The sequence below is a fragment of the Petaurus breviceps genome, unplaced genomic scaffold (genome assembly GCF_028583685.1).
Source record: "Petaurus breviceps papuanus isolate PSGF00001 unplaced genomic scaffold, PetGlider_PUasm1.0 90903, whole genome shotgun sequence".
Lineage (NCBI taxonomy): Eukaryota > Metazoa > Chordata > Mammalia > Diprotodontia > Petauridae > Petaurus > Petaurus breviceps.
In genome coordinates this window covers 16344723-16370923 of record NW_027187376.1, presented here as the reverse complement: position 1 = coordinate 16370923, position 26201 = coordinate 16344723, and the positions used below count along the sequence as shown (strand labels likewise).

At 37.1% G+C, this 26201-nt stretch overlaps 1 protein-coding gene and 1 pseudogene across 1 annotated transcript in view; one reads left to right on the top strand and one right to left on the bottom strand.

Moving 5' to 3' along the window:
• Positions 1-26201, top strand: part of PARD3B (par-3 family cell polarity regulator beta) — a 1344967-nt gene that overhangs the window by 214745 nt on the left and 1104021 nt on the right. The window lies entirely within an intron of this gene.
• Positions 21415-23948, bottom strand: LOC138151716 (N-alpha-acetyltransferase 10-like; annotated as a pseudogene).

Sequence of the window (26201 nt, the reverse complement as noted above, 5' to 3'; positions counted from 1 at the left end):
CTTTCTATTCAACTCTGTTTTTTTCATCAGGAATGCTTGAATGTCCTCTGTTTCATTGAATGACCATATTTTCCCCTTAACATTATACTCACTTTTGTTGGGTAGGTGATTGTTTGTTTTAATCCTAGCTCCTTTGACCTCCAGAACATCATATTCCAAGCCCTTCAATCCTTAAACATAGAAACTGCTAGATTTTGTGTTATCCTGATTTTGCTCAAATTGTTTCTTCCTGGCTGTTTGTAATATTTTCTCCTTGACATGGGAACTCTAGAATTTGGCTGTAATATTCTTAGGAGTTTTCTTTTTGGGATCTTTTTCAAGAGATGATCAGTGAATTTCCTTGAGAATTTCCCAAAGGATGATTTCTAGGCTCTTTTTTTGATCATGGCTTTCAGGTAGCCCAATAATTTTTAAATTATCTCTCCTGGATCTATTTTCCAGGTCAGTGGTTTTTCCAATGAGATATTTCACATTGCCTTCTTTTTTTTCATTTGGATCTTTTTTATAATATCTTGATTTCTCATAAAGTCATTAGCTTCCATTTGTTCCAATCTAATTTTGAAGGAATGGTTCTCTTCAATGACTTTTTTCAATTCCTTTTCCATCTGCCAAATTGGGCTTTTTAAGGCTTTCTGCTCCTCATTGGCTTTTTGGGCCTTTTTCGCCATTTGAGTACATCTATTTTTTAAGATGTTATTTTCTTCAGTCAGGTTGTTGACTCACTTTTCATGATTTTCTTGCATCCTCATTTCTCTTCATAGTTTTTCCTCCACTTCTCTTACTTGATTTTCAAAATCCTTCTTGAACTCCTCCATGGCCTATAATCAGTTCATATTTTTATTGGAAGCTTTTGATGCAGGAGTTCTGACTTCATTGTCCTCCTCCCATTCCATGCTTTGATCTTTTTGTCCCCAAAAAAGGATTCTATGGTCTGTTTGTGCTTCCTCTGCTTGCTCATCTTGCCAGTCAATTACTTGACTTTTGAGCTCTTTGCCATGGTAGAACTCTGCTTCCAGAGAAGAGAGCTTTGTCCTAAATCATTGGGGTTTTCACAAATTTTCAGAGGTTTGAGGAGGGTGCCCTCTCTACAGACACTACACTGGCAAACTGGCATTTCTCACCCCAGGACTACCACCCAAGAAAGTGACCCAGATCCAAACAGGTCAAAGCAAGAGCAATTACCTTCTGAATGGTCACTTGGTCCCCCAAAGATCTGTAGGCCAGGACCTCCTGAGGCAGCCACAGGGCAGGTGCTGCAGCGACTGTGCCTCTACCACCTGTTGCCCCGGGGGCAGGAGCTGGACCATGCCTTTCCTTTCCAATAGAGTTCTGACTGACCTTTTGTTTCTTCTTGGCTTTTATGGGTTGAAAAGTCTGGAAACCACCACAACTGCTGGGGATTCACTCTCCTGAAGTCTGCTCTGGCCGCACAACCTCCCTGGGGCCAAAACCATGTGGCTCACGGGGGACTGTGCTTGGCTCCCAGCGTGCTGTGATGAAACCTTCCTGTCAGCCTTCCAGGCTGTCTTCAGCAGGAGATTTGTTTCTCTCTGTAACTTTCTGGGTTCTGTAGCTCTAAAATTTACTTAGAGTCAAATTTTATAGGTATTTCAGGTGGTCGTGAGGGGAGGTCATGGAATATCCTGTTTTTAGTCTGCCATCTTGGCTCTGCCCTAGATATAGTATATTCTGAACTAAAAAAAACACACATAGGTAAAATGGATATTTCTTTATACATAGCAGACCAGAAAAAAAGCATTTTGTGTATAACTGAAGTTTTTCAAGTTGCCTATGTGTTTATGCTTCTTCTTCGCCCTTCTTCTGTTTTCCTTGATGAGCATCTATATATACTTTAAAGTACTGTTTTTTAAAAAAAAAATCCAATTTTGAATACATTTATACATTTTGATTGAGAGTTGGTGAGTTGCAGCATGATTTGCAAGAAAGAGTATTGAATTTGGAGACAGGTGACCTTTATTCTGGTTCTGTTTTTGCCATTAGCTGACGAAACTGAAATACTACCAGCGTCTTCTATTCCTCCTTTCTAGCACAGTTATATTCCTTGTCTGTTAACTAATTGTCTTTCCCTTATCAAAATGGAATATTTTAGGTCTAAGAGGCTGGTCCAATAAGGCAATGATAGATATAAGGCCTCTGGCATGAAAGATATTAAAATCTGACTTGAGCATTTTCCCCTTAGCCTAGCCTAAGTAAGCTAAATCAAATCCACTATCTATAAATTAATGAACACTGTGAACTGCCCGGTTGAGAGCCTGATCAGATAATATCGGAGTTGTCATTAAAGCTGGGTAGAATGTTGTCAGTAGCATTCATTCAACACAATACAGTGCTCACAATTTCCATTGCTACTTAGCTGAAAGGAATGAATTGTGTTTCACATTCCCCCTTAAATAACATGTATGTCAGGAGAACTGGATTATTACCCTGCTTCTATTGTGGACACTGTAAAAGCTTAAGTCAGGACACTTAATTTGTTTCTGAAGTTATACGCCTTTCGAGACCAAAGCCTGCCCCCTTTTCACTGGAATTTCCTAAGAAAAGTAGAATGATTATGAGATCTCACTGAGCAAAATATATGGTTGGCTGTTATTTTTATTCTCACTTTGCCTTTCCTATATTCCACAATGGAAATGTTAATTAGTTTAAGTGCTTTAATACTGTTGATGGGACTTCAAAGTGTGGTGGATGTAGCATTAGACTAAGAGTCAGAAAACTGAGATTTTGTTCCTGATTCTTCTTTTCATTCCCTGTGTGCCTAATCTTTTCATCATTTTTGTCTTCACTTTCCTGATCTGTAGCATTGGTCAGTGAAGGTCCCTAAGGTTTACAAAGAAGGTTGTTTAAAAGAGGGTTGTACATAATATTAATAACAACAATAATGATAATAATAATAAATAGCTAACATTTATATAGCACTTACTGTTTGCCAGGCACTATCCTAAATGATTTGCAACTATTATCTCATTTGAGCTTCATAACAGCCCTGGGAAGTAGATACTGTTATCATCCCCATTTTCCAGATGAGGAAACTGAGGCAAACACAAGTTAGGTGGCATGCCCAAGGTCCCCTAACTAGTAAGTACTCTGAGGAGAGATTTTAACTCTGGTTTTCCTGTCTCCATGCCCAGCGCAGCAGCGCTTAGCTATCCCCCACATGAAACTACCTATTTAGATCATCTTTATTTTCTTAAAACCAATTGTATTAAATATTACATGGTAGTAACAAAATTCCACATTCTGGTCTCTTCTGAACATATATTTCATTTCCATGTATTTTTATTTTTTTCTTTCCTTTTTTAAAATCTCTATTATTTTTCACTAAACCCCACCCCACTTCCCTTTCTCAATCCCCACTGCCTTGTAATTAAAGAAGTATAATATAGTCTAGCAAACCAAATCAGCATAATGATCATAGCTAAAAACTGTCTTATTCAGTGTTTCTGGTCCACCACCTTTCTGCCAAAAAGGGAGGAGGCATGCTTCATCACCAGTCTTCTGAAGTCATGATTGGTGACTATTATATTGGTCAGAGTTCAGATCAAAACTGGTTTTCTTGTGTGGTCATCATGAAGTATTCTCTGGCTTCTGATCATTTCACTGTATAGAAGTTCATAAAGTTCTTTAGAAAGATAATCATTAACCAAAAATAGATAGAAGGGATCACAAAAAATAGGTTTGATTTCATACAAAAAGTTTTGATAAATCAATTAATAAAGCTTTTATCATGTGGCTAGCATTGTGCTAAGTGCTAACAATATAAATACAAGCAGAAGGAAATATAGTTCATGCCATCAAGGTGCTTATATTTTAATGGATGAAACAACTCGTAAAAGGAAGCTACAGATTGGTGGAGGCAGGGAGAATGAAGGTGCTAGTGTGGGGGCATGACAGAGAAAGTCCTGTGGAGATGAGTCAGCAGTACAGCCTGGACAGAAATAAAGACATGACTGACCTGAGCCTCCTCCTTTCAGGAGAAACAAGCTGGTCAGTGGAGTGACAAAAGGTGGGTGGCAAAGTCCAGAAGCTTCCAGGATGAAGAGATTCCTATGGCATGGTAGGGAAAATCTTGATGAGTCAGCAATGAAGCCTGGGGAAGAATGAGTACACTGAAGCCAGAATAAGAAGAGAAGATCTAGAATTTGAAAATATTTCTATCAAATATCATTGATAAAAATTTAATAGATAAAGAATTGTCAAAGATACATAGCACCAAAAGCCTTTGCTCAATAAGTGATCAAAGGATATGAACAGTTTAAAAAAAATTGCAAACTATAAATCACTCTTTGAAGACATGCTCCAAATTATTAATAGTAAGAGAAATGCAAGTTAATTTAACACTGAGGTTTTTAATGTTACTCCCTGAAAAATGGCAAGGATTTTAAAAATTGAGAACAATATATGTTGAAGTGACTTTCAAAAGACACACATAATACATGGCTGGTGAGGTTATGCATTGATTTCCCTGTTCCAAGGAAGTTTGTTCTGGAGCTATACAAGAAAAGTCATCAAATTGTCCACAGCCTTTGATCCAGAAGCCTTGCTATGGGTCATAAACACAAAGAAAGTCAAGACACAAATGAAGGTCTAACATATATAAAAATATTCTTAGCAGTACCATTTCTTGTAGCATAGAACTAAAAAAACAGAGTGGGTGTCCAGTGCTTAAAGACTAGCTGAAAAACTCATATGTGGATGGGAGTAGAATATTTTTTATTTATTATGAAATAAGGAATTAGGGAAACCTGGGGAGATTTTTATTACTGATGAAGAGTGAAATAAATAGAACTGAAAGTATAATTTATATGATGAATTTTTTTTGCTCAGTCATTTCAGTCATGTCCTACTCTTTGGGACCCCATTTGCGATTTTCTAGGCAAAGTTAGTAGAGGAGTTTGCCATTTCTTTCCTAGCTTATTTAACAGATGAGGAAACTGAGGGATACTGGGTTAGGTGACTTACCCAGGGTCACACAACTAGTAAGTGTCTAAAACTGAATTTGAACTCAGGAAGATGAGTCTTCCAGCTGGATGCCCTGGCACTCTATCAAGCACACCATCTAGCTGCCCTCAATATAATTATTGCAACCATATAAATTAAAAAAAATAACTGTAATAATAATAATAAAATTATGGTACTGGAGAATAAATAATGAAACTCTTCTCCCTGCTCATAGTAGAAGAATGGGGTAATAAAAGGACAGATTGTTGTATGGATTATCAGGTGCAGTCACTGAATTTGCTGGTTTTATTTATCATCATTGTCGTCATCATCATCTTAAATCTAATGATTTCCCCCTCTGGAAAGATGTTTATATAAAGACAAAAGGCTTCCTACAGATAGATATAGATAAATGAACATCTGGATGATTAACTCTATTCACTCCTGACCATGCAAGCAGGTCCTTCCCTTCCCCCAGTCCCTTGTCTTCCCACCTTCACCTACCTGGACTATCTTCCTTATTAGATAGGATAAAAACAAATGACCTTCTTCTATTCCCCTCAGAACAGGTATCCCTTCCCACTCTTTCCCCTCACCCCACAACTAGATCTGACATCCAGTGCCTTTGTCCCTCTCACAATCACATCAGGGAAAATGGAACTTTGCTACCTAAGTTACCTTTACTACTGCATAGAACCTCTGTATAATTGGGTGTTGGAATTTAAAACTAAGTATAGTAACTTGGCAACGATAACCAGTGATGCTTTTTTTCTTTTCAATATATGTATCCTTATGAAGTATCTTATTCAGATATGACAGTTTTGAAAACCAAGTATCGAAATAAACTGAACTGAGAATGAGGCCTTCAGATTGCTGTATCACAAAGTCTTACACTGAGATGTTTAAAAATAATGAAGCACAGTCAATCACCTTGTTCTCACTGATTAATCTTTTCATGTAAAAGCAAAAGATGATATTTTGTTTCATGAAATAAATTTTTAAAGTATTGTTTATCTTTATCTCAAAGTTTTTATTTTTGTTTTAACATAATTATATCAGTATAGTGTATATATGATACACATGCACACATATACATACATACATATATGTACATATATGCTCAACTTTTTTTCTATTGATTGTGATGCATGATCAAAGAATTTTGGAGACTAGTAGTATAGAAGCCTAACAGTCATTGAAAAATAGAGTATTAAGGTTTAATTTTTCCAAACCATCTATTTACTCAATTAAAAAGTATAAAGTGCCTACTGTGTGCCAAGTGCTATACTAGGAGCTACATATGCAAGAACAAAGAGAGAACCATCCCTTATTGCAGCAGAGATATTATGGCATATGAATATTAGCTAAGCAAAGGAGAGAGTGTCAGAGTATAAGTGGAAGAGAGGAGAAGTTCTCTAATGCTGGATGATCAAAGTAAAGATAAATCAGCAACATGTGAAATACAGAACAGCCAGAATGAAGGTAAAGGAATAGCACAAAAATGTACAATTTGATTAAGGACAGACTGTATTGAATTTTACAAAGACATCTTTTGATAAACAGTTTTGATAGACAGATAAATGGAAAATACCTACATTCTTATGAGGAATTGCAATCGCATGTGCAAAGTTGGGGAGCTAAGGGTTGTCCCTACTCACAGTATCTCAGGTGAATTCAGAGACTGATGGGTGAGAGAGAAAAAACACGAACAGGAGTATGGTCTTGTACTATTTAAAATTTCTAAACTAAAACTTATCCTTTATGGTAGCAATATTTTTTGTATTTCTGGATAGGATGGACTTAATTGACACTATTATAGGTAAACTTCTTGAGAAGGGATTGTTTCATTCTTTTTTATTTCTTAATACTAAGTTAGCTTAGTGCCTGGCATACTGAAGGAACTTAATAAATACTTGACAAATTGGTTGATAAAAGGGGAATGCTTAGGTAAGATTTTGGAAAGTTTGTGACCTATTGATCTTACATTATCAAAAGGAGTCCCTAGATCACATGATTCTTTTTTCTGTGATTCACATGTTGCCTTGTGAAAAAGCCTCCCAACTGCATGGGATTTTTTTTAATGGAACCCTGCATAGCTTGGTAACAAATTTTTGAATATGGCACTTTTTTTGTTGATATGAATAATTTTTGTTAAATAAATTTAGTTGATAATTTTTCTCCTCACATCTGTTTCTTACACTTATAGGCAGGTACAAAATGTGCATGTCATACTGCGTTTATTCTTCTACCTCATCTTGAGCTTTTGATACATCTCTTAACTACCATCTTTGGTTTAAAAATTATAGAATGATTGCAGTTATTGTTGAATCTCTCATGGTTAGTAATGTCATAGCTATCAAGATGATGTTGACTCACTATCTGTAGAATGCATACATACATATATATATATGCATGTATGTATATATACCTATATATTTCTAGATTTCTAATTATGTTTCCACTACTAGTGATAGACTGCCATGAATCCATCTGCATAGTTGCTCTCAGTCTCCTTTGAAACCAGAGGAAAAAAGGAAGAAGACAATTTATAATGATGGAATAGAATAAAGCTAATTAGTTCCTACAGGAATTGACCTTATCTTCTTTCTATAACTCTAACCAACAGCTTTAACTAGCAGGAGACTTTATTTCATCATATACCTTTGCTAGGTACAGTTTTTCAAAAGAATCATTGGATACAATTAGGAAAAAAAATTGTCTAGCCCTTCACTGTATAGAGGAAGAAACTGAGACCTGATGAAATTAAGTTCCACCCTAAAGGTCTCACAGATATTTAGTAGCAAAGCAGGCAAGACTCTGGTGTTTTTTCCACTGCCCCATTTATTGAACCACTAACTTTTTCTCCCTAGCGCTCCTTGTGCATTCTTTGCTGACTCATTCCTCATTCCCTCATAGTATGTATGATCTTGTGACTTAACACAAATATGTTTATTTCCATATTCATGGAACAACTTGCACAGCTCTGAAATCAAGTGTGAATATGGTATGCAGAAGTGATTCTCATCAAGGCCGTGGTTAAAGTGGCAAACTCAAGTACCTCCATAACCATTTGCTAATGTTTGTAGTGCCAGTAGGAACACATTAATTGAAATAAAAGCATATGATACCTGCTATATCTATCTTGATCTTCATGTCTCACTGAGACATTGGAGTTGAAATTTTGAGGCATTCTGGATGGGTTATGATCTAGATTAGGGAAAGGGACTATACACGTACCTGAGTTCTCAAGTCTTTTTAAGTGTTAAGGTCTATGATTTGTGTGAAAGTGCAGATAGTCCTGAAAAGGATAATGACTTAAGTTGATAGCTAGCATTTAGTGTGAATGACTTTCACATTGTTTTTTTGCCAGGAGGTTTGGGAAAATATGAGAAGAGGGCAGTATCATGTGGGATGTGTGATGGGGAATAGTGATGAAATTGGAACTTGGGGATTCTTTTTATGCATTTTACTCAATCAACCCAGTATCTCTCTACCATCTCTAGAATAAAATACAAACTCTTTTGTTTGGCTTTTAAAGCTCTTCACAATTGGATGCCTAATCTAGCCTCTGTGGACAGTCTCTTCCTGCATTCTGTGATCCTGCCAAACTGGCCTTCTCTCTCTGTTCGTCACATGTGGCACTCTATCTCCCATCTCTCTGTCTTTGCATTGACTGTCCCCCATACTTAGAATATACTTCCTCATCACTTTCACCAATAGGATGCCTCCCTTGCTTCAAACTGCAGTTCAAATACCATTTTCTACGTGATTCTTTTCTTGAAACCTCCAGCTCCTGGTGCCCAGCTGCTCAAAAATTCTTGTATTTACTCATTTGTTCATTTGTATTCGTATTTGTTCTTTTAATTCTTATATGTTGTCTTTCATATTAAAATGTAAAGGGGTGGCTAGGTTGCACAGTGAATAGAGCACGAACCTTGGAGTCAAGGAAGACCTGAGTTCAAATCTCGCCTCAGACATTTAACACTTACTAGTTGTGTGACCTTGGGCAAGTCACTTAACCCCAACTGCCCTGCCTTCCCCCTCCAGAAAGACCAAAAAGAAAATATATAATAGCATATTAAAATGTAAACTCATTACAAGTAGAGATTATTTCATTTGTTATCTATAGTAGGTGCTTAATAAATGTGCATTTTTGATTGATCATGGGTGACTGTCCAACATTAGTGATTCCCTCCTCTCCCTCATTGGTCTGGTCTGATTCTTTTTGAAAAACTATTCATCCAGGATCTAGTTATGGGAACCTGCAGCCTTGAGGCCACACATGGCCCTCTAGGTCATCAGGTGTGACCTATTGACTGAGTCCAAGTTTTATGAAACAAATTCTTTTATTGAGGGGATTTATTCTGTTAGATTCAAGTATGGTCAAAGGACTGTACTTGAGGACCACATTATGGCCATGAGACCATAGGTTCCCCTCCGGACAGGTGATTTCCTTCTTGTAATAATCCCTTGTCTAGTTAGGAATTATTTTTTATTTTCTTAGTATGGCCTGGATTTTGTGTAGCTAGAAATGGTAATCATGGAACATTTAGCTCAGGTGACCCAAATACTGTGCATGCCAGTGAGGTTGATAGCTAATGCTTCCTTATACAAAAGGTTAAACTTAGAAGAAAAGCCATATAATCTATCAAAGAACTTATGTTCAGGAGAAGAAAAACAAATACAGGGGAAAGGCTTACAAAATTGCATCACATCATTTTCAAAAATCCTGTATTTTTATATTTCATAGTATGAGTACATGATGTAGGATTATAATGAGTGAGAAATTTGATAACTAAGACTAATTGTATAATATTTTCTCTCCTGTGAAACTTACTGTTCTAGTATGGGAAATGATCGTATTCTCTAACTACAGTCACTTCTGATTTTGGATTTAGTAGTCGTTTCTCAGCATGACAATATGTTGTAGTGATGAGCTATGATTTTCATTTTAAGATATACAACAGAAATGATATTGCATTTAGTGGCTGATTGGATTTCATGTTACAATTAGAGATATCCTAAGCAATGAGTAGTGGCCAATTACATATTTAAAACAAAATTACAGGACACCCACAAGGTACCTGCCTCAAAAGGAATATTAAAAAGGTATATTTCAAGTAAATATGGAACATGGTTTTCTAATCACTGCTAAACTGAGTTTACATTTATCTATTGCTTCACTTTAAAGGGATATTCTTCAGAATGGTGTGTTATTAGATTCAGAATAAAGGAATGTATATAGAAAAGTAAAAGAATTTAAGTGAATTGGTAGGTATGACCCAGTTTCCTTTTCATCTAGCTTTTTTGTAATAGTTTTAATAAAAATAAAATATTTTAAGTAAAAATATTTTAATAGGGGCAGCCAGGTAGCACAGCGAGTAAGACCACTGGCCCCAGTTTCGGGATGACCTGGGGGATCAAATCCAGGCCCAGATACTCAGCACCACACCCAGAAATAACTGGCCGTGTAACCTTGAGCAAGTTGCTTAACCCCAATTGCTTTAAAAAATATATTTTAATGAAATATATTGATAGAATATTGTATGTATTGCAAAAGTTGCTTAATTCTCTAATATTTTGTGAAGTTTTAAAAACAACACAACAAAAAAAGTCTTTTCAACTTTTTTTTTCCAGAACTTCAACTTGTTTTCTGGCATGTGGTTTTATTTTCCTATTACTTTCACTTGATGACAGTATTGGTTATCATTAAAAAAATTCATTTTCACTTTTAATTCACTTGCAAAGTAGATTTCTTTCCCTGTTTAATGGACTATCCAAAATAATCTTATTTGGACATCTGATCAATTCATGAATCTGTCACTCAGGCTATTGACTGACTTAGAACTTGTAATTTCATTGGTTTAGGAAATTACTAGTGAAGAATCCTTCTTTATTAAAGCAGATCAGCAACTGTAACGTAAGAGACACAGAGAGCTTCCTAGGACATTTGAGAGGTCAGGTGTTTTGTCCATGGTCACATTGTTAGTACATTTTAGAGCAGGCCTTGAACCACTAATGATGGTGATGATGATAAACTGTATTAGTCTATGGAAAAGCATATTACACAGCTTCTTCATCTTGTTCACTCTCCACTGATAGCAACCATTATTTGGACTCAAATATAAAATTGTTAACATATTTCAAGGAAATAAAAGAAGGTAAAGGCTTTGAGCTTACATCTGGAGAGTCCATTGAAATAATAGATTTACATGATACCTACAGATATCTTGGTCTCAGGGGACAGAGCCAAGATGGCAGAATAAAAGCAGGGACTTGCTTGAGCTTGTCCACAAACCCCTCCAAATACCTGTAAAATGACTCTAAACAAATTCTTGAACTGCAGAACCCATCAGTAGCAGATCATTACATCCATATCTACTCAGTTGCCAGAGAGGGAAGCACCAACATCTGGGTTTTCAAAGCCGGGGGACTCAATGGCTGCCCAGAGTCTAATTTGGTCAAATCATTATCACTCTTCTCAAAGTGAGCCCCAAAACAAAACCTCACATCAGGGTATATATAACCTTCTCCTGACTCAGAGAATGTTACAACCCTCTTGACCCATGGCCCAATCACAAAGCAACAAGGTGTGGGCATTTCTGAAAAATAAGCTTCCCACCACAGGTTCCATGTGACCACATTCAGTCTTTTAGGGGGCAGAGTATATTTTCAATTCAAGAAAGGTTCTCACAGTCACTTAAGCCTATCAAAGGGCCTACGGGCAGGGAAGATCTTCAGATTCCCATTCCCATAACACCACCCCTACCCCAACTCAAAAGCAGGGTACTGCCTTGACAGGGAGTTAGAAAGTCAAGTATTTGCCTGCAAAGATGAGTAAAGAGTGTAAAAAAAAGTCAGTCTAAAGAATCTGATTTTGGTGACAAAGAATATCAAAACATACAATAAGAAGAAGACAACAAAGTCAAAGCTCCTATATCAAAAGCCTACAAGAAAAAGATGAATTTGTCACAGGCCATGAAAGAGCTCAAAAAGGATTTTGAAAATCAAGAAAAATGGAGAAAAATTGTGAAGAGAAATGAGAGTGATGTAAGAAATCATGAAAAATGAGTAAACAACTGGCTTGAAAAGCCCCAAAAATATTGAAGAAAATAAAACTTTAAAAAATAGACTAACCCAAATGGCAAAGGAGGTCCAAAAAAAGCCAATGAAAAGAATAATGCTTTAAGAAGCAGAATTAGCCAAATGGATGTAGTGCCAAGGAAATATTCATAGCTCCAGCCTTGAGTGTGAATATGCTGGCATAGTGCTCAATCGTCAATGATAACAGAATGTCTATACAGAAGACAGAAGCAAAACATTTATTTAGATACCAGAAAACCAGATCCCAACACTAGAACTCATCATAGCAGCATAGTAGTTAATACACCACAATGTAGCAGAGAGCCACACCATCCTTTAGCCTTCCCACAAACATTTTTTCACAAGTCTGTCTGCTTGCCTACCATCCTCTCTCCACCCTCTATCTAAGTGCTCCCAGCATCCTGTGAGGTCTGCTCTACCATTCAGCAAACTCCTTCCACCACAGGCTCCATGTGATCACATTCAGCTTATTAGGGGGCAGGGAAAATCTTCGAATCAGGGAAGATCTCAAAATTTCCTTAATTATATTAAGGGGCAGGGAAGATCTTCAAATACCCATTACCATTTCATTGGAAAAGGAGGTCCAAAAGCTCACTGAAGAAAACAATTCCTTAAAAATTAGAATGGAGCAAATGAAAGCTAATGACTTTATGAGAAATCCAGAAATTATAGAACACAAGCAAAAGAATGGAAAAATAGAAGACAATGTGAACTATATCATTGGAAAAACCAGTGACCTGGAAAACAGATCCAGGAGAGAGAATTTAAAAATTAATGGATTACCTGAAAGCCATAATAAAAAAAAAGAGCCTAGACATCATCTTTCAAGAAATTTTCAAAGAACACTGCCCTGATATTCTAGAAACAGAAGGTAAAATAGACATTGTAAGAATTCACTGATCACCTCTTGAAAGAGATCCCAAAAGGAAAACTGCTAGGAATATTGTAGCCAAATTCCAGAGTTCCCAGGTCAAGGAGAAAATATCATAAGCAGCCAGAAAGAAACAATTTGAGTATTATGGAAATACAATCAGAATAACTTAAGACATAGCAGCTTCTACATTAAGGGATTGCAGGGCTTGGAATATGATATTACCCAGGTCAGAAGAGCTAGGATTAAAACCAAGAATCACCTAACCATCAAACAGAGTATAATACTTCAGGGGAAAAATGGATATTCAATGAAATAGAGTATTTTCAAGCATTTTTGATAAAAATACCAGAGCAGAATAGAAAGTATGACTTTCAAATACAAGACTCAAGAGAAGCATGAAAAGGTAAACAGGAAAGAGAAATTGTAAGGGACTTATTAAAGTTGAACTTTTTGTTGATATTTGTAACTCATGAGTCCTTTTTCAGTATTAGGGTAGTTGGAGGAGAAAGACAGAGACAGAAACAGAAGATGGCACAGGGTGAGTTGAATATAAAGGGTTGATATCTAAAAAAATAAAATTAAGGGGTGAGAGAGGAATTTATTGGGAGAAGGGGAAAGGAAGGGATAGAATGGGGTAAATTATCTCACATAAAAGAGGCAAGAAAAATTTCACAATGGACGGGAAGAGGGGGAAGTTGAGAGGAAATGAGTGAACCTTACTCTCATCAGATTTGACTTAAGGAGGGAATAACATACACACTCAACTGGGTATCTTACCCCACAGGAAAGTAAGGGTGGAAGGAGATAAGGGGTGGAGGAATGCTAGAAAGGAAGGCGGATTTGGGGAGGGGGTAGTCAGAAGCAAACACTTTTGAAAAGGGACAGGGTCAAAGGAGAAAATGGAATAAGTGGAGGGCAGGATAGGATGGAGGGAAATACAGTTAGTCTTTCACAACATGAATATTATGGAAGTGTTTTACATAACTACACATATATAACCTATGTTTAATTGCTTGCTTTCTCAATGAGGGTGGTTGGGGAGGGAAGAAGTGAGAGAATTTGTAAGTAAAAGTTTTAAAATCAAAAGTTAAAAATTGTTCTTACTTCAACGGGGAAGTAAGATATATAGGCAATGGGGTATCAGAATCTATGTTGCCCTAAAAGAAAATAAGGGGGAAGGGAACAAGAGGGGGCATGTAATAGAAGGGAAGGCAGACTGGGAGAAGAGGTAATCAGAATGAATGCCATCTTGAGGTGGGGGGAGGGATTGGGAGAAAATTTGGAACTCAAATCTTGTGGGAATGAATGGTGAAAACTAAAAATAAATTAAAGAAAGAAAAAAATCCTGCTCTCTTCCAGCTAAGACATATTGAGCATAAAGATTTCAAAGGACGGGCTATGACAGAATATGATGAGAATTAATGACATCTTGAAATCAAAATTGAATGGAAACACTTGTTTGGTTGTTTCAGTTGTGTTCAAGTCTTTGTTATTCCATTTTGGGGTTTTCTTGGCAAAGATATTGGAGTGATTAAACATTTTCTTTTCCAGGTCATTTTACAAATGAAGAGCTGAGGCAAATAGGGTTAAGTGACTTGTCCAGGGTCATATAGGTAATAAAAGTGTGCGAGGCCAGATTTGAACTCAGGAAGATGAGTCTTCCTGATTTCAAACCCAGCGTCCTTTCTATCCATTGCTCCATCTAGCTGCCATAGGGAGAACATTTAATTTCTATACAATTCATGCATACAAAATCAGTTGTAATGTGTACTTTCAGAATTGTAGAGGGATGATGAAAAATTTGGAAAGTAACCCAACAAAAAGAAAACAAGACCCTATGTGATATTAACAAAACAGAATATTATTCTGGAGCTGCAATGGAAAGATGAACGTTTTCCTCATTGAAAAGAAGGAAGAGGATCAATACACATTCTTCATGTTCATGATAAATAAATGAAAAACCTAAGTAATTGCATGTAGAATTCATTGATATTGCTTCATATTGCAATAACTAATGACCAGTACCTGCCATTGGATTTCTCAAATGTAAGCAAAAGTGGCTTACATTCAAATGGAGCATTGAAATGATGAAGATCCACAATTAGAATCAAAAGGACACCCCATGGGTAAAAACCACAGTGAAGTCAGCCATTGATATGCTAACAAACATCAAACAAATGGTTCTGTCATGCAGATTATCTTGTGGAATCAAACAGGACCAGGTCATTACCATGAGAAATTAAGAGAAGGGCTATTCTTCAGGAACCTGAATTTGGAGATATTAATAATGATAATAATGCAAAGAAGCCAGAGAAAATAACACCTCACTGAAGGCTGTATCAGTGTAGTACATACTGAATACCTAGCAAACTATGACATGATTGTTAGACTTATAACATTAAAAGCTCTTCAAAGCTCTTTTATTGCTTGACAGACTACAAATATCCCATACTATGAACTTCGAAATATCTTGGAAGCCTTAAACTGTACTGAAACTAGATTATCATTAAGGACTAGAGTGCTGTCACAATCAACTGGATATAACATTGATTTATTAAAATTTAAGAATTATGGGGCGGCTAGGTGGTGCAGTGAATAGAGCACTGGCCTTGGGGTCAGGAGGACCTGAGTTCAAATGCAGCCTCAGATACAACACAAAAAACTAGCCATGTAACCTTGGGCAAGTCACTTAACCCCAATTGCCCTACCTTTCCCCCTCCAAAAAAAGCAAAAAAAAATGTAAGAATTATTTTGCTAGATATTAACATTAAATTTATCCATTATCTCTAAATTACATGGGAGAAAACCCTTCAAATAGAGACCTAGTGAAAGGAATTAGAATCATGTGGGAACAGAATGAGGTGTACATCATTCCTCTTGACCTATCTGCTACTCCATTTGTATTGTATATGCAGATGTGCAGAGATTTAGCTTATATACTAATGCTTTTATTCACTTAAAAGAACTATTTTCTTCATTTGTGTAGTAACCGATAGAGCATTAAATATAAATGAATAGTAGCAGGATAGTGAGTCATCTTGCCACCATTTGCATCTAAAAACCTTTGAAAAGATGAGAACTAGATGAGAATAATAGCTAATTTATATAGCACTTTAAAGTTTTCCAAGGACTTCATATATATGCATTTCCCACCAGCTGCTCACCATTGGACTGAACTCCATCAGCAGGTTCCTAGGAAACTCATCATCCTGTGAGATTACATCAGCTTTAGTGCTCACATATCAATCATTCTCTCAGAATCCTCTGTCCCTCTATTTGGAAGACTGGACAGGAAGCAGACAACTTCTTCCAAAGCCTTCATTTAAAGAAAATCCCAGGCTAGTCATCTATTTCCCTCCACCTACACTCCATTGGACTGGACACTCTCATGCCTTTGTTGCATACCTTTCCTCACCCTTCTATCCACCTTTCCTCTTCCCCTACCCCTGCTTTTTAGCCCCCTTTTGTATGTTGTCTTTTCCCCTAAGATTGTAAGCTCCTTGAGAGCAGGGTGTCTTTTTAATATCTGTATATCCAACTCTTAGTACAGTTCCTAGCACATAGTAGTCATATAATACATTTTTGTTGACTGGCTAATATTTACTTTGACCTTCCCAACAACACTCTAAGGTAGGTAATATTATATTAACCCTATTTCACAGATAAGGAAACTGGGTTTCACAGAAGTTAAGACATTTTTCTAGGATATTGGAGTAATGCAGTGTCTAAAGTGGGATTTGAACCCAGATCTTCCTCATTGCAAGTGTTCTATACACAATACCGCTACTACTATCCAAAAGAAAGGGATATGAGGATAAGAGCATAGCTGCTGTTAATATTTGGCTCACTAAAATTTGACTTTTTGATATGTAAGCAGAATGTTTGAACAGTAAACTGTGTTATTTTTACTTAAACAACAAAAATAAGTTGAACTAAAAATCAAATCCTTCAAAATTGCTGGCTTACCCTCTTGTTACTCTCTCTTAAATGTCAGGAATATTGATATCATACTTTGTCCCAACTCCACTCAGGCACACATTGAATAAAGTTCTACCACCAAGTGTAAGGAAATAACTCATTTGCATTTGAAATTCATGTCATTGAACTAGAATCTGACTCCATGTATTTGATGTTTTGTTTGGCTTTCAGCTCAAAGTGTCTGCTCTTATCAACGCCATCAGGTCCAACAAGAATTGTAGCACAGAAATGACAAGAGTGAAAAGATCTCTGAATCAGAAGGCAGAATACTTAGATTTGAGTCCCAACTCTGCCATTATACCTATCTTTGTGACTTTGGCCAAGCCATTTGACTTCACTGGGCATCAATTTCCTCATCTGTAAAATAAAAGTGTAGGACCTCTGGTCTCTTCCACTTTCTGTGATCCTATGGAAGTTGATATTTTACTGATATAGATCACAACCATTCATGCCTCCTTAGCCTGTGAATTGCATTTGTATTTTTTTCCACATTAGTGCAATACTTGAGTTGTCTACTTGTTATCCTCCATCCTTAGCACAGGACTGACCCATCTTAGCTATTCATGGCCATTTATAAGAAATTGGAGGAAAAAAACCCAACTGAATGAAAAATTCACATTTTCCAGTTTATGACATGCCTTTGGATGAGTAGCCTATTGGATTAGATCATCATTGTATATATCCATCTATTTTCTATCTCTGACTCTCTGTCCCTCTGTCTCTGTCTATCTGTCTCTAGACCAAATATTGCATAATCTTAAATTTTCTAGACCCAGAACTGAAGATAAGAGTGGGCTGGATGGTCTTTGGAAAATTGCATGACCCTTTTACCTACTTGAAGTTACTTCTTTATGCTAAGGAATACTCTTTGAACACCATTGTTTTCTCAGAGACGCTATTTGGTTATCTTGGAACACTGCAAACCCTAACGAATAAAAATTGAGGGTGTAGAACCATCAAAAGATAGACAGTCTATACCTTTGTTTAATTTTGTATGATAATAGGTTCTAAGGAGGTCCTTTTTTTTGTCAAATTTGTTCAATTCTGACATAGTTCACTTTATAATAAACAGATCTCTTTAGTAACTGGGATTAATCCTTTAATAGGAGAAAGAAATTTAAAATTGTTTATGTATTCCATAAAGATTTTAGTTTTATTTGGATGTAATTTCCAAAGTGAAAATGAAGGTCCTAAATAACACAGTTAACATTCATGTTTTGATATAGATTTCCTGCTTCTCTTAAAACACTTGACTAACCACTGTTGGATTCACAGCCAGCATTCCTGCTGTCCAATCTTCATTCTCCCTTACTTGTTGTGAGAGTAGTTAATGTCAGGCTCTATCCTAATAGCAGCTTTAGTGTAACTACAGGGAGAAGAGGAATTCTCCATTAGCTACTTTTTTTTTTAACCAGAAAGTTTCTCCACTTTAAAATCCCACTCATAGGGGAGGCCAAGTGGCGCAGTGAGTAAGAGTGCCGGCCCCAGTGTTGGGAGACCTGGGATTGGTTCCAGCCTCAGATACTTGGCACCCACACAAAATAACTGGCCATGTAACCTTGAGAAAGTTACTTAACCCCAGTTACTTAAAAAAATCCCACTCATATACCTTATGGTTATGGCATATTCCTAGATTATTGAAGTGCTTTGCCAATAAGAGTGTAAGCTCTGGAATTCCTGTCAAGAATGCTAGATTTGGGGTCAGAAAGACCTGGGTGTGAATCCTGTCTTCAGAGAAAAGGCACTATCATTAAGGGGGTTTGGGAAAGATGACTTATAGAAGTGAAACTTTAGCAGGAATTTGAAGGAATCCAGAGAAGCCAGGGGGTAGAGATGAGGAGACAAAGAGTTCCAGGAATGGGGAACAAGTGGTGAAAATGGACAAAATCAACAAATGGGATATGGAGGACAAGGAACAGCTGGATTGTTAGTGTCATTGGATTACATGGTATGCAGAGGGGTTAGAATACCAGAAAGGTTGCAAGGCATCAAATTATGGATAGCTTTAGGATGAGACTGGATTTGATTGAAGAGGAGGATGGCATAGAAATTATGAGGATTAATTTGACAGCTGAGTGGAGGATGGACTGGAGTGGGAAGAGGCTTGAGTCAAGGAGACCCAGTAGTAGGTTCCTGCAGTAGAGTCCAGGGGTGAAGGGTTGAGTGCCTGCCCCAGGGGAGGCAATGTCAAGGGAGAGAAGTCACTATCAACTCTTGCTTTGGTGTAGTTTATTGTAGGAAGAGAAAAAGAGAAGATATTATCTTTCTATTTTTAAGCTCCCTCTCATGTTAATGAGGAAGTTGTCATAGATCTGTACCTTGTGAACTCCTATCGTTATGTGCATTTTTATATCTGTATGTATATATATGCATACATTTGCATATAGAGTATTGATACCTAGCAAACTGCTAAGTGCTTTTTTACCTTAATCAATGTATATTGAAATTTATTTTAGTGGCTAAGGACATGTGGAAATATCAGGTCAAAATGATAGAATAAATTGTTGCTAGACTTCGTTCAGATAGTTTGCTTTCTATCCTTCATAGACTTCATAGACTGATTTCTGATTCTGTTAAAATAAACATTATGTTGGGAAAAAATTATGCCATCGAGTCATAGTTTTTTAATATAATATGATAAATGAAATTTTTCAAATAATTTCCAATAGCCTTTAAAAATGCCTCTGTGGAAGGAGATGGGGATTGCCCCATTTGAGCTATCCTTGGATATTCTAATCTTTGGGATGTTAGCAGGGTCATGGGTTTGTTCCTAAAAAGTAGTTCATGCCACTTGTCAAATCAGAGCTAGAAATGATTGTGAGGATATGCATGACTTTTTTTGGGGGAAAATTGTTTGATGTTCTTGTGTAGTGAAATAGATTGCATAGTTTAGAGACAGGGCTAAAGGATCAAAGAAGAGGAAAAATATATTTTAAGAGAGTGAATAAAGTTGATGGAGCACAGCTCCCAAGGTAATTAGAAAGTGATATTTATGCAAGTATTAAATAATGCAGGAATGTTCACTTTGGTCAAACATTTTTATAAATTGTTCAGTCACAGATCTATAAAAAAAAGTTTGATCATTTAAATCCATTGGGAAGGGTGAATTTAATTGGTTAGGTGTTAGGTTAGAAAAAATAAAAAGTTTGATGTTAACTTGGCTCAGATCATTTGTAATCATCCTTTAAAATCATCTAGTTTTAAAAGCTCTCATAATTGATTCTTCCCTCCTTCCTTTATCTTCACCCAAATGATAGTTACCTTACTTACTGACCCAAATATCCAGTCAGATGTCAAGTCCTATTTACATTACCTCTGCAATACCTCTTATATCTGTCTCATTGTGCATCTGTTATTACTACCACCCTTATTCACCCTTGTTAACTCTTTCCTGAACAATAATAATGTTCTAGTGAGTCCATTCTTTTTATGAGTAATAAATTAATCTTTCAGTTGTACAGATCTTATGCCTCCTCTGATTCAACATTTTCCATGCCTACCAACCTTGGTTCAGACTCCTGACCTTGGCATTCAAGACCCTTCATAATCTTGGTCTAACCTATATTTACAGTCTTCTCTTTTACTCTTTCCCATGATGTACAGTTTTGCCTAACTATTATATTTGTCAGTCCTTGTATATGACTACTGCCTCTACTCATGCCTTTCACTGAGTGCAGTATACCTTTCCTTTATATTTATGCCTGTTGAAATTTTACTTCTTCTATAAGTTCCCAACTCAAACACCACCCTCCCCTAGATAAGCCTTCCATGATGCTAATGGTCAGAATTCAACCCTCCCTCCTTTGAACTCTTTTATCACTTTTCTACCTCTTTTATGAAATTTCACATTCTCCTTAGTACTGCAGTTGTTTGTGGAAGGTTTTCTTTCCTTGGTACAAGATTATAAGTTCCTTGAAGGTAAGGTTATTGTCTTATTTATCATTTCCTTAGGGCCTAGTATCATGCTTTACATATAGATTCTTGTTATATTAAATGGAAATGAATAGTTTGTCTTCCCAGGACAGCAAAGAGAATTCCAGGGGTTGAGGAATACTAGCATATATTTACTAGCATAGTAAAATGCATGTTTATCCATATTGTGAGTAACCAGAATGTTCAGGTTAACAAGATTCCTCATTTGTTGAGCAGTAGGGGAAGAAAGGAAAGGGGCATATTGTAGTCTTTTATTAGCAACAGATGACAAGTGAACAAGATGATGTGGCATTTAAGATTCTATTAAAAATTCTCTTTCATGGCAGAAGAGATACGACACAATTTCCCACACTTTTTTTGATCGATACTAGAAAGAGTGCTGAAATTGTAGTTGGAAAACTTGAGTTTGAATCCTAGTTCTACCACCATGGTCAAGGCATTTAACTTAATCTTTAAAAACATAGTCCATACTTTTAATTTTAAACACAAAGTGGATATGATGATACTTGCACTACCTACATCACAAAGAAGTTATAGAGAAGGCACTTTGGAAAACATAACACTATTTAAATATGAGTAGCAGTGCTAGTAATAGTTATTATTGAAATTCATAATAATGACCTTGAGGCACTACAAATCCTGAAATACCTTTGGAAGAAACCAACCAAGCAAATATTTATTTAGTGCCTACTATGTGCCAAGTACTATGCTAGGTGATGGGGGTATACTAATAAAAAATATTAAATGACTAATATTATTTCTTCCCTCCCCCACAGAGCCCAGGGGCCCAAATGGTTTAATTGGAAGGGCTCACAGGGGACAAGGGGAAGAGAGACACAGAAATGGGGATGGTTTACGAACAGCAGAATCCCAGCCTGGGGACTTGAGGAAGCTGAGTCAGAGGCCTTGGAGCTGTCCTTAATGTCAGTGCTCTCTGTGGTCTCGCTGACCTTGCTAAAGTCTTTGCTATCACTGCCTCTGCTGTCCTTGGCAGTGGGGCCCAGGCCCTTCTCCTTGGGGCAGCAGTCCCCCGCATGGTTGACTTTGGTGTCCATCTTGTTCTCCAGGGAGACCAGCACCAGATGTTTGCCTTTCTCCTTCATCTCCAGTTGCTTCCTCAGCTAACATGAGGATGAAAGGACAAGCAAGTAGATGTTCAGGTGGAGGAACAGATGGACAGTGAGAGGACAGAGGAAGGTGGATGGGGGGAAACAGAGAGACCATCCAGTGTCTCTAGAAAGAGGCAATGTGGCATAGTGGAAAGTGCACCACACCAAGAGGGAGTCAGGAGACCTGGGTTCTAGTGCTGGCTCTGCCGCTGTGACCTTAGGCATGTCCTTTCGCCTCTCTGGGCCTCAGTTTCCTCATCTCTTCTGCCATCTGAGTCAAATCCTGCCTCATAGCATAGGCATCCTCCCCATCAGCATAGTATCTTGGCTCCACCTCACTGATCTGAAAGTTAAGTGCATTGGAATACAGATGCAAAACTGCCTGGTTACTCTTTTCTGACATGCAGGGAGATGTACTTTGCATTAAAGTTCCAAACATGGCCTCTGAGGTCTGGTCCATAAGTTTCTGTGCTAGACCTAATCAGAGGTGAGAATGCTTTATGTCCAAGGATGTGATATGTCCTTGGGGGACATCATCTGGATCTTCCTCCATCTTAGTCGGGTCACAGCCCATGATCTTGCCGTTCTCATCTTCTGCAATGTAAGAAAGCTGAGGAAATGACAGACGTTGGTAGAAAAAGTATTTCATCTGAGAGTTTGCTAGAACCACAGCAGGTTACAGTGCTGTATATTCATCAGGTCTTCTGGCCATGTGTTGTGAATGTCCATGGTGTTGACACCAAGCAGACCTAGCTGGGCTGAGATTTGGTGAGGAGAGACAAAGAGATGCCATCTCTGCTGCAGCCAGATCCAGGTTGCTCTATCATTTCTAAATGTTAAACATTTTATTTAAAGTATTTAAATTTGAAATTAGTCAATAGGCATTTATTAAGCACCTACAATGCACCATGCATTATTCTAAGCACTGGGGACACAATGAAAGGCAAGGCACCCACTGCCTTCAAGGAGAGGAGGTGGTCATAAATGGATGGTGGAGACAACATGCAAACAACTATGTACAAAGCTGTAGACAAGTGTAAATTGGGGAAAATCAGTAAAGGCACTAGAATTAACTAGGACATGGAAAGGCTTCCTGTAGGAGGGAGAATTTTAGTTTAGACTTAAAGGATATCATGGAAGCCAAGAGGTAAAGATAAGAAAGAACAGTATTCCAGGCATGGGGGACAGCCAGTGACAATGTCCAGAGTTGGGAGATGGAGTGTCTTGTTTAAAGAATAGCAAGGAGGACAGTGCCAGTGGACTGGTGAGTTTATGGGAGGGGCTAAAATATAAGAAGACTGAAATGGTACCTTAGGAAAGACCTGTGCTTTAGGAAAATCACTTTTTTAGCTGAGTAGAGGTTGGATTGGAGCAGAGAGAAACTTGTGACTGGCAGATCAACAAGCAGGTTTTCCAGTAGTCCAGTCATGAGGAGATATGGGTTCACACCCAGATGGTAACAGAGGAGAGAAGGAGGCATATTGGAGAGATACTGCAAAGGTGAAATGGATAAACTTTGACAGCAAAATGACTGTGGGGAGGGTAAGGGAGAGAGTTAGGAATAGAGAAATTGAGAATGACATCTAGGTGCTGGTGCCTTTCACAGTAATGGAGAAGTTTGGAAATAGGGTGGGTTTGTGGGGAAAGATTATGGGTTCAGTTTTGGACATATTGAGTTCAGGATGTCTACAGGACATTAGTTTGAGATGTCAGGCATTAAGGATTTGAGACTAGAGGTCAGCAGAGAGGTTGGGGTTAGATAAATAGATTAGAGAATCACCAGTCTAGAGATGATAATTGAATCCAGTGGTGCTGATGAGATCTCCAAGTGAAATGGTGTAGAGCAGAGGTGTCAGACATGTGGCCCAGACTTGCCTAAACCAGACTGGGAAATGCTTAACAAAATAAATAAAAATGCAATAAAATACAGATAAGGTATTATGTTGTTTTCTAAATCAATAACCAGCTATCAGGAATTCTTATATACAGTTTAATGATCTTCATTTTTCTTTGAGTTTGACACCACTTATATATAGTGGAAGAAGAGAAGAGGGCCCAGGACAAAGTCCTCTGGGACACTTATGGTTAATGGGCATACCCTGGATAAAGATTCAGCAAAAGAGAATGACAGAGTCAAGTAGGAGGAGAACCAGGAGAGATTATTGTCCTGAAAACCTAGAGATAATAAAGTATCAAGGAGAAAAGGGTGATCAAACGTGTCAGAGGCTGCATAAAGGTCACAAAGGTTGAGGATGGAGAAAAAACCCATTGACTCTGGCAATTAAGAAATCATTAGTAACTTTGGAGGGAGCTGTTTCAGTTGAATGATAGCATCAGAAGCCCCATTGTACATCATTGTTGTCAAACTCAAAATAGAAATAGGTCACATATCAACTTAGAGAATCACAAATTAACATTATCTATGTTGTTTTGTATTTTTATTTGTTTTATTTATTTTGTTAAATGTTTAGCAGTTACATTTTAATATGGTTTTGGCAGCATTTGGTCCAGCTAATTTGACATCTCTATTTTAGAGAATTGAATAGGGTGAGAGGAAGTGAAGTATACACCTATTTTCCATGACTTCCTCAAGGAGTTTAGCTTAAGAAACACAGGAGAGATATGGGAGGATAGCCTGGATGGATGGAGGAAGTGTGGGATTTTTGAGGATTCAGGAGACATGAGTATATTTATAGGCAGTAATGGGGACTCTTATGAACTAAAACTGACAATAGCTAACATTTATAATACTGTTATTATGTGCCAGTCACTGTGCTGAGCATTTTTACATTATTATTTCATTTGATACTGCCAACATCCCTGAGAGGCAGGTGATATAAGTATCCCCATTTTACAGATAGATACTCAGGCAAATAGAGGTTAAGTAACTTGCTCAGTCAAATAACTAGGAAGCCTTGTTATTCAGTTATGTCTGACTCTTTGTGACCCCATTTGTAGTTTTCTTGGTAAAGTAGATTACCCTTCTCCAGCTCATTTTATAGATGAGGAACTGAGGCAGGAACTGAGGGTTAAGTGACTCGCCCAGGTCACACAGCTAGCAAGTGAATGAGGCCAGATTTGAACTCAGTATGATGAATCTTACTGATTTCAGACCCAGTATTCTATCCACTGTGCCAACCTCCTGCCCATACAAACCAATAAGAACAGCAACAAATGTGCTAGGCATTGTGCTAAGCATTTTATAATTATTATCTCATTTCATCCTTATAACAATCTGATAGGTAGGTTATATTATTATCCCCATTTTACAGATGAAACTGAGGCAAACAGAGGTTGTGACTTGCTTAGAATAAAAAAAAACTATTACATTTGAGGCCAGATTTGAATTTAGGTCTTCCTGACTCCAGATCTGGTGCTCTATCCACTGTACCACCTAACTGCCCTCCAAGCAACAATCTATTCTCCAACTATTCTAAGCAATGGGTTATAAATGTATGATATTTCATAACCACACTGTGAATTTTTGAGTTCTTCCATCTCATTATTTTTGGATGGAAATGTATTCTTTAAGTTTTTTTTTCTTTTTCTCAAGTACACATTTGAGATCTCTTAGAAATCTCTCTAAGGACCCTTCTAGCTCTCAAATTCTTCAGTGTGTGTGTGTGTGTGGGGTGTTGGGGGTGTATCTTCTAGACAATTGGATTATATAGAAAAATAATTTTAGAATTATTCCATGGCTTCCATAGACAGTATGGAATTGCTGTAGGGAAAAAAAGAGGTATCTTTGATGAGGAGGCAGTTCAGGAGCCAAGTGGCTTGAAATATATTTCCATACATTAATGAAATTGAGGTTAATCTATGGAATAGGTAGAATATATAGTATCTGAAAAGGGCTTTGATCATCTTAGAAGAAAAGGAAATTCAGATTTTCAATGTCTTATCTCTTTAAAGTATAAATCATCTACTTATTTAATTCATTTTATGCCACTTGTGAAATTATGTAGTTCTTATATGAAAAATGACCAAGTCATTTTGATGAATGATATGATGGAACCATCAGTCATTTATGGCCAACATGCCAACTTCTTGCTTTTTAAATTTTCCTGTCCCACCAAATGTTTATATGTCAAGAATCTTCATTTTATGAGTACACAAAATTGAATTATACTGTAATTTTCTTATCTACAAACATATAGAAATAATATCCCAGTATTACTTCTAGAAAAGGGGAATCTTTTTGGTAAAAAAAACAAAAAAAATGGTCTCTTCTTAATTGTTACTTT